Genomic DNA, 14,793 nt, shown 5'->3' with positions numbered 1-14,793 from the left:
GCTATTTTCCAATCTTTTGGGATGGTGCGCAACGACAGTGATCGATTAAAGAGCAAGCACAGGTATTTTGATAACCACTCCGCATACCTCTTTAAAAACGCATTAGGTATGCTATCCGGTCTGGAGCTTTTTTTTTCATCCAAGTTCAAAAGCAGATTAAGGACACCCGTTTCTGAAACAACTAATGGTTTGATCCCGTTCTCCTCCCTAATTTCTACGTTAGGCTGCTTTCCGTCATCAATGGTAAAAACAGACTGAAAGTAGTTATTTAATACGTTTGCGGAATTAGCACTTTCTTCACGCGTTTCGTGGGCTGTTTTTCGGACCTTGGGACTCATATATTGCCAAAATTTTGTGGGGGAGCTCTTCAGGAATTTCGGTACGGTTCTCGCGAAATAAGTAGACTTGGCTTCCTTAATTTTAATTTTCATATCAGTTATGCCTGTGCTCAGGCTCTGTCTGCTACTAATATTGGGTTTGTTTTTTAAAAGTTTCCTCAAACGCTTCACCTTTCTTTTGGCATGTATAAAGTCACGTGTGATCCATGGGTTTGCCTTTCTCGTCTTCTTCTTTTTTTTTTTTTTTGGACGGAATGTGGTTTTTCAAGCAATAAAGGAGAATTTCTTTAAACCTATCCCAACAACATAGACAAGCATTCTTGCGCCACAAGGCGAGTTCAGGTAAACGAAGGGTTGATTTCATGGATGAGACATGACGAAAATAATTCGACAAAATGAAACAGGTAGCCCGGTTATTAATGGATTCAAGCAATATTCCTGGAGGAAGAATGTCAAGAGCCCCATATAGAACATACATATTCGAGCTTAGGTCGTAACAGTGCTTTGTATAAGGATAACTTTACCAGGACAGTTGCAGATGAGAAATTGCATCGTAAAAACCCCAGCGTGCGATTAGCGTTGTTAGATGTGAATTCCACATGTAAATTCCAAGAAAGGCTGTCTGTTATGTGAACACCAATGTATTTATATGAAGTGACGCTTACCAGTGGAGTATTGAGCACATATACTACCGGGTTAGGATAACGCATGCATTTGCATTTAGTTACGTTGATCTTCATTAGCTAGTGGAGCTCCAAGAAGAAATGTTGTCCAGATCTTTTCTTGCAGCATTGCATTGTCAGAAGAGTTAGTGATAGTTGGATAAATAACACAGTCGTCAGCAAACAGTTTGATAGTAGATTGAATTTTGGCAGGGAGGTCGTTAACATAGATTAGAAACAATAGTGGGCTCAGACAGAGCCTTGTAATACGCCGGAGGCCACAGGAGTAAGTCTGGAACCACAGCCATTAGCCAGCGCATATTGGGAACGATGGGAAAGAAAGCATTAAATCCAGTTCATGATATTGGTATCGGCGTTAATTAAGCTTCTCTAGTTTAAAGAAAAGTAATTCATGTGAGACAGAATCAAAAGGCGTTAGCAAAATCTAGAAAAATGCAGTCTATCGTGAGGCCAGAATCAAGCGCCCGATACAAATCATTAGTAAAGGACAAGAGTTTCAAGAGAACCAAAATTTATAAAACCGTGTTGATAGGAGGTGAAAAATGAATTAGACTTTAAAAAATCACCCAAATTTGAGTATGTAATATGTTCCATTAGTTTACATGGGACATTGATTAGCCATATTATACAATAGTTAGAAGGTAGGTTGGAATGAATGAATGAATGAATGAATGAATGAATGAATCGAATCGAATCGAATGAATGAATCAATGAATGAATATTTTAATGAATAGCTAATATTGTCATAAGGGAACAAAATTCATAGACGTAACAGAGGATGGCCACAGAATAAAAACATGCAGTGTGTGTACATGCACCTGAATGCTCAGAAGAAAGAGAAAGGGATCGAGTGAGGGAAAGGGAAAGCAGAGGCAACACTGGTGCGAGTTCCTTAGACACGCATACACCTAGTAAGACAACAGAACGCCATTTTGGGACACTCAATTATCACACTATAGCACAACCAATTCACGTGACAGCGTGTTTGGTTTCTTCGGCGCGACACGAGAAGCAGCAACGATTTCTATGTCTAAAATTTCCTCACACCAATCTTGGAAAGATCGTCAAGAAACTCTAGGGTTACAACATACTGCGTTTATTGCACCTTCGAGTACGAAGAGTAGTTTTTCCGGTAAATAATTACATTTCAAAGCGAAGCTTTGATTGCGAACCCTCCCAGATTATGCTGACCGTGGTGGCGGCTGCTTGCTGCTGCTGCTGTTGCTGTCTTGCCTAACCCCTCAACGCCGGACATCACACATGTAATGAATATATATGTAGCTTATATGTAGCTCTTTTCCCTACGGAATATCGTAATGAAGTAACTAACGGTATCTAAATATCGACTCGGCGACGGATCATCATCATCATCATCATCATCATCATCATCAGTCTATATTTATGTACACTGCCGGACGAAGGCCTCTCCCTGCGATCTCCAATTACCCCTGTCTTACGCTAGCTGATTCCAATTTGCGCCTACAAATTTCCTAACTTCATCACCCACCTAGTTTTCAGCCGTCCTCGACTGCACTTCCCTTCTCTTGGTATCCATTCTGTAACGCTAATTGTCCGCCGGTTATCCATCCTACGCATTACATGGCCTACCCAGCTCCATTTTTTCATCTTAATGTCAACTAGAATATCGGCAATCCCCGTTTGCTCTCTGATCCACACCGCTCTCTTCCTGTCTCTTAACGTTAGGCCGAACATTTTTTTGTTACATCGCTCTTTGTGGGGTCTTTAACTTGTCCTCGAGATTCTTTGTTAACCTCGAAGTTTCTGCGCCATATGTTAGCACCGGTAGAATACAATGATTGTACACTTTCCTTTTCAACGACAGTAGTAAGCTCCCAGTTAGGATTTGGTATACGCATATATCTGGCGATGGATATATATACCATCAAGTGCATAATTTCATTATTAAACCGACGCTTTCTATGCCTTCTTCTTCGTTTGACGAGTCTGCTAGGCTGGTGTCTCGCCGTCGATCCCAGAGATGGTGTAGTAAAATGTGGGCCGGTCCCGACGACAATGCGATTCGCGGTCACGTAGGCCATGTGATGGCCGGGCCCTCAGCGTATGGCTGTCTTGCCGAGCTGTCATGTAATCGCTAAGCTGCGAAACGTGGTGCAAAAAAAAAAAATGAACAGCCTTATGAGATGTAATTAACCTACTTCACGAAAGCCTCCCTTTACTTAGGTTCCGAGAGGAGCGTTGCATTTGCATGGTTATTTTTTTAAAGAAATATAATTGAGAAGCACTGTTGATGAACCGGAAACAAAATAATAATGCGAGGACTCTGCAAAATAAGGAAGAGAAGAAAGAAAGTCTGAAAATTAATGCGCTCAAAGTAGGTGAAGAAGACTTCTTAGAAGCATACATAGTGTAAAGACGTGGCCGGCGATATTGTATCAAAACAAAAGGAAAGTTCTGGGTGTAATGATGTTTAATTAAAGGTGGTAAGCAGCAGATAAACAGCAGCCTAGCAGCAGCGAACAGCTGTAGTCTCCCAAAAGGACATCAAGACTATTTGGAAGAGACAACTGAGGTTTTATTTTATACCTATTCCAGCGAAGCCAGGCCAGCACTGGCCAGAGGTGTGCTTTGGGTAATCGCACCAGAATTTGGACCAGCGAGCGTCACACGCCACGAGCTAAAGTTCTTCCAGCGGCAGCCGAGAGGTGCCCCACACAGTAACTTGTACTTTGTTATTTCCATATGCACCTTGACTAAAAGCGGTTTCTTCATACCACCGAAAAAAAAAACTAAACATTACCTTTGAACTATAAATTACCGTCCCGTGTCTTGCGAAATCTGAACACTGACAGCTTCGCGTGAAGCTGCAAATTACAAAACGAGTATCAAAAAGCGGTGACCTAATTTGATTCCGCTTAACCTGTTGAAATACGGAAGGGACTTTTGCTGCACTCTAGCTTTGTTTCCACCTTGACAGTGAAAATAAAACGTGAAGTACAAGTTTCACTTGCAAACCTCGTTTGAGCGCACCGTCTGAGTTGGATAACTAAGCTGAATTGCAGAGTTTGCATGTTAAGTGTTTCTTACGTTTCATTTTATACCGAAAGAATAAAGGGCACCTTAAAGAAAAGAAAAAAAGAAGGAATATCGATGAACCTATCGAAACTGGCGCGTAGATAGGCAAGAAACAGAGACCACCGTGTGAGCGCACTATACAACGTGAGCGAGCCTAAATGCACGATGTCCCTGCAGGCAATGTGGGGAAGCAATGAAATCTGTAAATCCCGAGCTGGCCGAACACGACAAATGCATTTCTTGGTCACTCACGTCCTGCGGCGACTCTCCTTCTGTAGCACTGACTTGCCCAAAAGCAGGTGCTGCACTTATTCACTTGATTTCTTCCTTTCCCACACTTTTGTTCCGAGAATATGTCATTCTTTTTTTTTTTCGAGTGCACTTTCTATTGAACCCAAATAGAAGCCTCAGGAGAAAGATTAGCATTCTGTGGCATCCCAACGGCGCCGCGTTCGGACGCATTCTTAATTCTTTCTCGCCTTTGTTCAGCTTTCTGAAGCCTGGTGACGCTTGGCGAGGACACAAAACTTCAGCTGTTCTTCTTCTTTATTTTTACTGCAGGGCGTGTTCCACGTTCTGCGTCCTCTGGACGTTTGCGTATGGCCAGTTCAAGTACCGAGTACCTTCATTTGCTGATGATTCTTTCAGAGCACTTGGAAGCCTGCTCTGTCATGCCATTCTGTGCCTTTTTTCTTCGTCTTAGAGCTTTTTCGCAGCTACATTACCTCCATGCAAGAACGATCTGCCAAGCATGAAGAAGTGGAAGTGGTCCGGAGAATACAGTGAGTGACGTTAGAAACAGAGCATGGTTCATGACAAACGGGATCTTTCAGCGCCTACAGTCAGCCTTGTTTTACCAATTCCTGGCTATCGACAGGTTGACGGGCAATTAGATGGGCAATCGCGTTTTAATGTCTTGTTCTGTTGTGTTCGGCTTCTTGTGGCTGATTTTGTTGCAGCAGAAGTGACCAAGAGGAAAATAAGTAACCACTCGTGACGATATTACTCAGGAGCGACTGTCATTTTCTGACCCACCTGAGCACTACCTTGGGCATTAGGTTGCGAACACTTATTCCGTCCGTCGTAGTTTGTCCGTGATTTTTTTTGCAGTACTTCTCAGTGCGCGGATCGGCCATGCTTACTCCAACCGTCAGCAAAAGATTACGCAGAGGAATATGAATAAGCTCCGTGAATAAGCTCCGTGAATATGAATACGCCGAATTTCGAGAGACTTTCAGGAACATTAGTGGTGCATAACATCTCAAACTAGCATTCATTTAGGCTCGGATTTCTTGTAATATTGTAAAGGGTGTGCGTGTAAACACACACCACACACACACACACACACACACACACACACACACACACACACACACACACACACACACACACACACACACACACACACACACACACACACACACACACACACACACACACACACACACACACACACACACACACACACACACACACACACACACACATGCGCGCGAACATACACGCATTCAACCCCCCCCCCCCCCCCCACACACACACACACACATGCGCCCACGCACACGCGCACAAGCACGAACACATGCACGCACGCACGCACCCAAACGTGCACACACAAATACAAATAGGCAGGCACGCGCGCGCGCACTCGCACACACACGCGCGCACGCACACAAGCACATGCACACACGCACACACACACGCGCACACGCGAGGTAATCAACAGCAGGCCCATCATGCTTACATTCAAGCCCCTTTTCCATTTTATATTCCTTATTTGGCGGCGCAGACTGGTGGCCTAAACTTCCAGGCTAGCGTACATCTGAGACGCACTTTAATCAATCGACCAAGCGACCAACGCACGGCGGCCAAACTTCGAAGAAGCCCTGACCACACTGAAGAGATAAGTTCCTTCCTTCAACGGGAGACGGCGAACTAGCGCTTCTAAATCCAGGTTATAAGACGAAATTCAGTAACGGTCTAGAGCGCAAGAAGAAGAACGGAGGGTCTTCTCCGGGTGGGTGTTTCGATGATGCCTCTGACGAGGCTGACATCGAGCAAACCCAATAGCCTGCGCTTGTTGCTTCTTCTGCTGCGCCCGCTGCCGGCAGTGTTTATCTATCACTCGGTTCGGTCGCGTCTATCAATGTGCCACTCAAAATGAAAACTGTAGTGTCCAACACCGCCGGAAACGCGATCACATAGTGAATAGACGAAAGAAAACGGGATGAGATGGGGATAGGTGGCGACAAAATATGAGACACCGCCGTCTCTCGATGGCAGTTATGTGGCTGTCGCCGCGGGCACTTTTGTGAGGCCGGCACGAAGTGTTGGAACGACGTGGCGACTCGCCTGAGCCAAGTGCAAGGTTGACCCTCGGCGTAGCTTGCAGTCAATAGTCGCCTATATTGCCTGTGCAAGATGGGAATAAGAGACGCACATTTAACGAAAATATAGATAACGTGTGCAACATCTTTTTCGTATGGAAGGTCATGTGCTACTGCATGGGTGTTTGATCTATAGTGAGGAAGGCGCAGGGCTACAGAGGAGGATTTTCTTTTTTGTTCCCTCTTTTCGAGCGACGTGTCATTTGTTAAACATAAGTATAAATATTGCAAACCTAGTGTCAATCCGTATATTCACGTTTGATAGCTTTAATGTGAAGCTGAGATCATTTCTCTTAATGCGCAGTAATCTATGGGCATTCAATTAAAAGAATGCGCATTCACTTTGAGTACGGGCATGGCATCGTGCTTACCATATGGGCTGCATTGAGCAGCCACAAATCATCCGTCCTTGACGCTCATATTTCTAACATGTGCATTGCAAGTGCGCGACACTCGGCTGTATATGAACGCGACTACTTTTATGCGCGAAAAAAAATTGTATGCAATGGCTGTAGTAGCCGCTTATTTAGCACTCTATATATACCTTACCATAAACGGTGGCCGAAGCAACAAGCAGCAGAAGTCGTGCCATTGTCAGGGGCAGTTGCAGACGGCCGGTCACTATTGTGCTTCCTGTAACACTGGCATACTGGTCTGCATAAATAGAACACACTAAATTCGAACCCCTCCTCTCCTGGGGCACAATTTATGTGAGGCATTACTTGAAGCGCCTGCCTTTTGCTGCGAAAAAGCCATTACTCTATCCCACCTTCACTACTTCACTCTTCGTATTCCGGTTGGCCATCGTTCAGGAAAACAAAATCACCTAAACGAATTGCAGTCTGGTTCGTGGCGCATGCTATAGATGCTTTGCGGAATCTATAACTGAAGTGGAGTTTTAGTTTTCATGAACAAAGATGGTACACTGTAGCAAAGAACGGCCAATGATCGCCCAAGAACAGAAGAACGCTTTCAAAAACGCCCGCGTCTCGTGCATCGGAGGCACTATAAAGATCCCTATAGGTTTTTAAAGGAAACGGGCTTGGACAAGCGGCTATGACAGTGATGTCACGTACCACGCAAGAGTGACGGACTGTGACTGACGATGTGTGTGCTGTGTACGTTATGTGCTCTCTCTCTCTCTCCTCCCCATCTTTCATTCCCCCTCACCCCGCTCCCATGTGTAGGGTAGCAAACCGGTTGTCCTGAACTGGTTAATCTCCTTGCCTTTCCTTCTCCACTCTTTCCTTCCTTCCTTCCTATAGGTGGACAAAATTAATCTATAATCTCTCACTACGGCGTGTATCATAATCAGATCGTTGTAATCAAGCTGTCGTCATTCAATTGTGGTTATGCCGCCGTTGTCATACGATTGACGTCATGTCGCCGCCGTAGGGCCATAGTCGTAATTTCAGTTTCGTCATCTCATTATCCTCATGTCGTTGTAGCCATGCTTTTGCAGTTACGTCATCGCATAATTTAATAATCTACATCTAATTGTCGTCCAGCTTCGTCGTTTGCACCCCCTTTGTCGTTCCCCCGAGATCATTCTTCCTTCATCATTTTATCGTCACTGCGAGGGCGTCACACAGTCGTCGTCTTGCATCCATGCTCATGTGCGACCTTGGCAAGCGAGTGCCATGGGAGTGGGATGATATCGTTATGGCACATCCACCAATTTCTTACGTTGCGGAAGTCCCATATAAATACGTATTTACGCTAATTACAAGGAAGGCAACGATATACAAACAGGATGGCTGGCTGTCGAGACCGATTACACCTCGACACGTCGTCAAATCGCGTCTACCGACTTCGGCGCTAAGCTTGCCTGCGCCGTAGAAATATCGAAGTATGTCGTACATAGCCGAGGCAACAATATACTCTCACAATTACCGCTACAGCTTTTAAAGAAACGTGACTTCAGGAATACTATCTGTCGTTATATCGCTCGAATGCTATTCGTATTATCATCAACAGTCACCGTGAGATTAGTTCGGCCATAATTTTTTTTTTTTGCTCGGAGCATACCCAAAGAATGATCATTGGTTCACATTGGCCAGACATTCAAGTTTATTACAAGCAGTAATTGCAGAGGCACGTCATCTTCCATTCCCTATTATGAGGACGGTTGAAACCTGTCGACACTACTTTCGCGTTTCAGTGCAGCACAAAAGACACCCACTAGCGATTACTCTTACTGAGAGAGAAAAGGCGAACATCAGTACTGTATTTCAGGTGCAAAAAAATCTACTACCACATAACTAATTTTGGATCTCAGATATTTCCTACCCTCCATGGCGACTTGTCGCCCCAGAAATTGAACTTTCGGTTGACGGAATCATCCGCAAACGAGACATGGTTATGCTAGCAGCCCAACAACTAGCGCTATACCAGATATACTTTCGGTAGCCTGGATATATTCAAGCGTATACAGACGGTTCTTGTCAAACAAATTCTTCTACAGCTGCCTTTGTTATTCCAGAATGGAACCGAATACAGACTTTTAAACTGTCTCACACAACATCATCAACTACAGACGAGCTTTTTGCGATATTGTCCTTGTTACGATAAATAAATTCAACGCAAAAAGGGAACCAATGGGTCATCCTTTTTGACTGACAAGCTGCTTTGTCGTCATTTCGTGGTGGCATCAGCAATTCCCAAAACATGGCGTTAGTTTATGAGACACTAAAGGAGCTCGCAAAGGCAAGTGAAAAAACTCGCACAATAATGTTCCAATGGATACCTGGCCACTGCAATATCCCTGGGAATGTTGCAGCAGACAAGGCTGCTAGTCAAGCGCATATCAATAATGGCACATACGGTCTCCCTCTCACGCAAGGAGAATTGCGGCACATACTAAGACAGATATCAGTCCGTGGTTGCAAAGCGACATGGTCTGATCAGAACTAGAAATCTTCAGATTTATTTCACATTGACCCAGCGCTTCGATACAAAATCCCGTCCACATTGAATACAACCAGAGCCTTCGAAACACTCATTCACCGTCTGCGGCTCGGTACCGCGTACACAAAACATTTTCTACAAAACATTTCAAGAGCTGATAGTCCGGAATGTACTTGTGGCCACGCGGATGAGGATGTGCAGCATGTTCTGTTAGAATGTGCGCGACACGACACACACAGACAACGTTTAGCACGTGATTTAGGGACATTATACCGCAGGCCCTTCAGCCTCAGGAAGGTCTTAGGTCCTTGGCCAACATATTCGTTGCAAAGACGAGCGTTAGTGGCCCTCCAAAGATTTCTAGAAGCGAGCAATATTCTCGGAAACTATTGAAAAGAGTGTTTATCTGTGATAAACTCACTCTATGGGATTTTTTTTATCTGAATTTGGTCGATTCAACACCTGAGTTCATGTACCTTCATTTGAATCGAATCCATGCCATCTTATGTGTCATGATTTTAGTACAGTTACGTGACCGGACTTTGTGTTTACTTTAGTGCACCTATGTGACTGAACCTTATATGCCGTTTTTATGAGTTGACTTTCAGTTTTAGTGTGGCATTAGTGTACTTATGTGACTGAATTTTGTGTTTACCGTAATGCGCCCTTGTGACTGAACTTTGTGTTGCTGTGTTTCTGAGTTGACTTTCAGTATTAGTGCTGTATTAGTGTACCTATGTTTGTGTTATTGAGATTTGGAGTCGACATTTAATTTTAAAGCAGGCAGGTTAATTCTTTTTTTTCTTTCATATCTCTATGTGAAAAGGAGTAGCCGGCGCCAATTAAAGGCGTCAACATGTCCTAAATACCATATAATAAAAAATGCAATAAAGAGTTCAAGTGTGCATACAAAGGCGGAGGTATGTGTATGGGGTACATATGTTCGGTACCAAGTTAGACCGAACTGTGTGGCGTATCGTTCGAGAGCTGAAGTGTAGGGCTAAATGAAGCGTATCGCGTATATTAAACTCTAAACAGTCTTTCTTTCCCGGTTCAAAAAAAAAAAAAAAAAACCGTGTATTCCCGCACTTTCGAAAAGCTCCGCGTGCTTGAGATATAGAGATTGCGATGAAGTAACCAGTGTTAACCAAAAATACCACTATTAATAATAATAAAAAGAACCCTTCCTGGAGTGTATGATGGCGCTTTGTCTAGAAACAGAGAACATGATTCATTTCTTTAGCGCGTTCGTTCAACTGGAACGAAATTCACGGTCCAGAAGGCAAGTATGCAGTCGATAAATTTGACCCACGCTCTTATCTCCTTCTGTCAGGGTAGGTTCCACGCCATTAAGCAGAATACGGAAACGCAAGGTGCATTAGTGCTTTCAATTTGAGATACTTTAAACATCTACTATGCACTGCGGATTATAAAGGTCAGTAACATTAAACATCTTCGCACTGCACAGTTGAGTAGGCACCTCGCCATTGTGAATCATTTACTTGGACGCCTGGTTGGTCTCTCTGCCTTTCCTGTTCTTACTAAATTTCTCTCTCTGAGAGGGACAAGCCGTGCACACAGAAACATATACCTGCCTATGCACACTGTCCAAAGCGTGAGTCGTTCGGAGTGCGTGAGACCACCATTCAATTTTTATTTGTTAGAACCCTTCTGGGCTGTCCTCACTGCCAACTATTAATAACGCTCTTTTATTCTACTCTGTCCCTTCCTCACAATCAAATATATCGCAGCCTAAAGAAGTTTCACCTGCAGATCGACGTCTCTGCCTTTTTGGAAGCAAATTTTCCTCTCCATTTCTTCCTTTTACAGAAATATCTCAGCGAATTACTCGAATGGTGAAGAGAGCGAGATGAAGAGAGAGAACCAAGGGTTCCAAATTTTTTCTAACTACCATATTAACGGAGCCTCATGAATATCGAGTGTCGGTGGTACTTAATTACTTTCTTTTTTACCTGCCTAGCACCTTCATTGGCTATGGAATTCGGCTGCAGAGCACAAGGTCGCTAGTGCGGTTTCTGTACATGGCAGCCACATTCCGATGTAGCCGAAATAAAAAAAATAAATAAAAGAAGGCGGGCGTTGCTCCTACGTCATGCGCCAGAACTGCCAGGGACAGGCAGCACTACCCTAATCTAACGGAAGAGAAGCCAGAACATTTAGCTTGCAAACGTGCAAATAAGGCACCCACTGTATTAATCAGGAGCCACGCTAATTCCTCCCTAAGGAAGCTTCTGCCGTATTTCTTTTTCTAAACGCTCACTAATACTCTTTACTGTTGCAGCTGCTTTTGTTTTTCACCTTGAAAGGGTGCTTATCGCTTTCGCTGTCGATATTATATCAATGTAACCTCTCCACAGTAATGCCTTGTTCGGGCTCTGTATCTATTTTAAATAAATATAAATGAAAATAAGTAAAACACAATTCACTTTATAAGAACCACAACTTACTGCTTACGAACATAGTCCACACGCCATTAACGCGATCGCCGAAAGCACACAAAATTGAGAAATCAACAACAACAACAACAACAACAACAACAACAACAACAACAACAACAACAACAACAACAACAACAACAACAACAACAACAACAACAACAACAACAACAACAACAACAACAACAACAACAACAACAACATAATAATAATAATAATAATAATAATAATAATAATAATAATAATAATAATAATAATAATAATAATAATAATAATCATTCCTGTGAATTACCAAACCTACCCAGGCAACGAAATTCACTGAAGTTTTCGGAGTCAAATATGTCTTTCACCGATAACGCAACACGCAGTGGAATGACCAGCAAACAAGAAGTTGAGGTAAAACGCATTTGGTAAAATGTATTTAAAACGAGGTAAGTCAAACTTTGCGAACCCTTCCAGAACGTTGAGGAAAAGACAGTGACATGGTGTTCGCATTTAAAGTAAAAAAAATCGGGTATGCCAACCAGGACGAGAAATAAATAATAGGGAGTGTTAGAAATAGTGAACCCAAGCGTTTTTGCGTACCCAAAGTACCACGTCCTGCTAGAGTTCTTCAGTACTTTTTTAGTTTTTTTTCGCTTGATTTGCCACGCGGCATTGCATCATAATGGGGCTAAATATAAGCTTGCAGGTCCATTTCATAGAGATACTGCAACAGCGACTCATAAAATGCGTTGTCCATAATCCATCTATCATAGTCTTCGACTTGATCACTCTTAAATTTCTCATTTTGTGTTATTTTGTACATCTTTTTGAGTTCTTTTGTAAGCCCGGCGGATTGCGTCTCCTAAATTCGGGTTCGCAATGCCTAAAACCACCTATTAATACCAACAAAAAGAGTTAATCGAATGAAATGTTGCAAAGCGCAGGAATAACAACGAGAGCGCTCGAGAAATGGTTGGGGCCAAAAAGAGCACGCACCTTGCCTTTGCCGCAACCAGCGTCACAAGCGTTAAATCTTGTTGAACACATTGTTAAACCCATCCTTCGCACCCTCTCCCCATCAGTCCTACACGCGCCTTGTCTTCCGCAGTGGATCGGCATGGATCGATGTTCGGATTGCACGGTCGACGTGCGAGACAGCGAAGATGCCATGCACTGTTGTACAACGCGAAGGAGGAGCTTCCCTTCAAAATCACGCACAACAAAACGTGCCGCGCATCGCCTCCACCTATGTATACACACGCTTCCCGACGACGGCATCGGCAGCGTCATCTCTCGGGAGAAAGAGACGCGCGTGGCTCTTGTTCGCCTTCTCACTTTCGGGCTCGCGTCTCTTTTTTATTTATATCGTTTTTTTTTCCTCCCATGCAAAACACAATCGAGCCCGGCGGTGCAATGCCCTCGTCGAAGAAGGGACGTTGGAGTTTTCCTCCGTGAGGCACCACGCGTGGAGCCGCTCTCTGCTGCTGTCTCCAGCAGACAGCACGACACCGTGTCGGCGCCGGAATCAAAGGAGCACCCAGAGATCGCGAGAGGCTGCGCGAAAACTTTGTTCCACGGTACAACGCTTCGCCCGTGGCTTTTCGGCTTCCCTTTGAGCTGGTTGTTCCGGTGGAGCGCGCGGCGTGAACGACTGCCGTCGTCATATAACGCCCAAGGCATGGCCGAGGTTGGACAGTAACGACGTCTTTTGGGCTGTCATGCGTATTTTGCATCTTTGTTATAGGAAAGCAGCTGTGGAGAAGTACGCGCGTACGAGCGCTGAATTGTCTCTTGGCTGGTATTCTTCCATTATGCACGACGCGATACATGTGCCCGCGCGATGCTTCACCGATTTAGTCGTGTTTCAACGTGTTTATGTATGTATGTATGTATGTATGTATGTATGTATGTATGTATGTAAGTATGTATGTATGTATGTATGTATGTATGTATGTATGTATGTATGTATGTATGTATGTATGTATGTATGTATGTATGTATGTATGTATGTATGTATGTATGTATGTATGTATGTATGTATGTATGTATGTATGCATGCATGCATGCATGCATGTATAATCATGACATGTAAAACTAGAAGGCAATAAAGCGCGCACACCCACCCACCCACACACACACACACACACACACACACACACACACACAAACACACATACAGGTGTTACACTTAACTTTAGCCAAACATTAAATATATGCAAATGCTACGTACTACCTAATTTTACGTTTACTACTACGTACTTTAAAGGGACACTAAAGAGAAATCGGACGTTGAGCCTAAATGGTAGATTATCCTTTCACGATCACAGCCATACCATTCTTACTGCAGACAGATGTTTAATAAGCGCGAAAATAGCGAAAAACTTAAGGATAGGTGCTGAAGCCCCTTCGAATTTCCCGCACTACACGTTCGTGACGTCGGAGATTACAAATGCAGGCCGGTCGCGATTGGTCGAGAGCGATTTATCGCTGTTAATAAAAAACAAAATGAAATACACCTTAAACGTACATAAACAGCATTTGCCAACTTTTTAAACCGTTTCAAGAGAGGAAGTACAAGTTTAGCACAATATTAAATAAATAAGAAAAAATGGCATGGCAATACATGAGGCCGTGATAGTTTCGTAGTTTCGTTTTTGGTCAATGCATCGTCGCGCGCGCCTGTTCCGCTCTACGGTGTTTGCTTGCGTGTTGCGTGGCTCGAAAAACGTTGACTTCGCGGGAAACAGCCAGAAAATGCCTCGTGTGTGTAGTGTTGAGGGCTGTATAAATGGCCCAAGGCGCTTGCTCAGGGGCAGCGGCAGCGTTGACTCGATTGTGTCCTTTCATGTGGTGTCGCGCGGAGAGCCCCAGCTCCCCGGCGTTCGCAATGGCTCAGTGCTCTGCCGATGATAAAACGGCAAATGAGCCAGAGAAACCGATGGTGTGCTCTCTGCATTTCTCGCCCTCGGATTATGTGTATAATCCT

This window comes from Dermacentor silvarum, chromosome 4 (assembly GCF_013339745.2).
Source record: "Dermacentor silvarum isolate Dsil-2018 chromosome 4, BIME_Dsil_1.4, whole genome shotgun sequence".
Taxonomy (NCBI): domain Eukaryota; kingdom Metazoa; phylum Arthropoda; class Arachnida; order Ixodida; family Ixodidae; genus Dermacentor; species Dermacentor silvarum.
This window is presented reverse-complemented; position numbering follows the sequence as displayed.